We start from the raw sequence: 2,268 nt of genomic DNA, 5'->3' as shown, positions 1-2,268 counted from the left end.
TGTATTCCTTCCATCTTCTTTTGATGCTTCCTGGGTTGTTCAATATTTTGCCCATAGAATCCTTCAATATTGCAATTAGAAGCTTGAATATTTTCTTCAATTCTTTCAGCTTGAGAAATGCCAAGCAAGTTCTTCCCTTTTGGCTAACTCCAGGTCTTTGCACATTTAATTATAATACTTCGCTTTCTCAAGCCACCCTTTGAAATCTTCTGTTCAGCTATTTTACTTCATAACTTCTTCCTTTTGCTTTAGCTACTCTACATTCAAGAGAAAGTTTCAGAGTCTCTTCTGATATCCATTTTGTTCTTTCCTTTCTTCACGTCTTTTTAATGACTTTTTGCTTTCTTCATGTATGATGTCCCTGATATCATCCCACAACTCATCTGATCTTCAGTCATTAGTGTTAAATGCATCAAATCTATTCTTGAGCTGGTGTTATTCCATCCTGTGCAGCTGTTTTCAGCAGCAGTATTGGTTTATCTCAGTCCTCTACTGCATAAGTGCATGCCATCTCCCCATGGAAGATTCAATGAGGCCCCAGAACTATCTTTTCGGTTGTAAACTAAAGGCCTAAAAAGATTATCACTTTAAGGTGGATAATGATGAAAATGAATACCAGTTATCCTTAAGAATGGTCAGTTTAGGGGCTGGTGCAAAGGATGAATTGCACATTGTTGAAGCAGAGGCAACCCAATTAAAGTAACACTAACACTGGCAACTTTAAAATACCCTGAGAGCCAACAGTCTGCCTTGGGAGCTTTGAAACAATGCTACCTGAGGTCTCACTGTACTTAGGGCCTGTGCATACTAGTGGACAGCACTTAGTAGCTGTGGAGGAAGATGCAGAGTGAGATGATGAAGAGGATGAGGATGTGAAACTCTTACGTATATCAGGAAAGCCATCTGCCTCTGAAGGTGGTAATAAGGTTCCACAGAAAAAAAGTAAAACTTGCTGTTGAAGAAGACGATGATGATGACAACGATAATGATGACAATGAGAATGATGAAGAAACTGAAGAAAAAGTTCCATTGAAGAAATCTGTATGAGACACTCCAGCCAAAAATGCACAAATATCAAACCAGAACGGAAAAGACTCAAAACCATCAGCATCAAGGTCAAAAGGTGAAGAATCTTTCAAAAAACAGGATAACCCTCCTAAAACACTGAAAGAACCTAGCTCTGTAGAAGACATTAAAGCAAAAATGCAAGCAAGTACAGAAAAAGGTGGTTCTCTTCCCAAAGTGGAAGCTAAATTCATCGATTGCATGAAGAATTGCTTCTGAATAACTGACCAGGTGGCTATACAAGATCTCTGGCAGTGGAAGAAAATAAGAAAATAATTTGAACAGTTGTTAAAATTTTCTGTCTTATTTCATTTCTTTAACTGTTGATATCTGGCTGTCCTTTTTATAATGCAGAGTGAGAACTTTCCCTAACATGTCTGATAAATGTTGTCCAGGTTCATTTGCCAAGAATGTGTTGTCCAAAATGTCTGTTTCTTTTAAGATGGAACTCCATCCTTTGTATGTATGGAATATTTTGATAGGACATAGTAGTAGCAGTGGTCATACAAATAAGAATGGTATGGAGACAAAAACATACATGTGAAATAGGTTTAGTATTTTAATAAAGTAAATATATATATATATATTCTTGAGATGGTCTCCAAATTCAGGTGGGATATAGTCAAGGTCATATATTGATTCTCGTGGACTTGTGATTTTCCTCAGCTTCAACTTGAACTTGCATATGAGCCATTGATAGTCTGTTCTGCAGTCAGCCCCTGACCTTGTTCTGACTGATGATACTGAGGTTTTCCATCATCTCTTTCCACAGATGTAGTCGATTTTATTCCCACGTTTTCTATCCGGTGAGGTCCAAGTGAATAGTCACCATTCATGTTGTTAAAAAAAAAGATATTTGCAATGATTAAGTCTGTGATCCTGTAAAATTCTATCATGGGATCTCTCCCATCTTTTCTATTACTAAGTCCATATTTTCCAAATTACTGATCTTTCTTCCTTGTTTCGAACTCTTGCATTCTAATCACCAGTAATTATCAATGCATCTTGATGGAATGTTTGATGAATTTCAGAATGCAGAAGTTGGTAATGATCTTTAATTTGCTCATTTTTGGCAATAATGGTTGGTGCACAAATTTGAATATTAGTTGTATTAACTGGTCTTCCTGGTAGGTATAGAGCTATTATTGTATCACTGACAGCATTGTACTTAAGGATAGACCCTGAAATGTTCGTTTTGAGGAT

General features: G+C 36.8%; 1 pseudogene; it reads left to right on the top strand.

Moving 5' to 3' along the window:
* The first annotated feature begins 517 nt into the window (after positions 1 to 517).
* Positions 518 to 1,303, top strand: LOC100671288 (nucleophosmin-like; annotated as a pseudogene).
* The last annotated feature ends 965 nt before the right edge of the window (positions 1,304 to 2,268 follow it).

The sequence above is a fragment of the Loxodonta africana genome, chromosome X, assembly GCF_030014295.1.
Source record: "Loxodonta africana isolate mLoxAfr1 chromosome X, mLoxAfr1.hap2, whole genome shotgun sequence".
In the NCBI taxonomy this organism is placed as follows: Eukaryota; Metazoa; Chordata; class Mammalia; order Proboscidea; family Elephantidae; genus Loxodonta; species Loxodonta africana.
The sequence above is the reverse complement of the archived record's forward strand: the minus strand, read 5'-3'. Positions and strand labels throughout refer to the sequence as shown.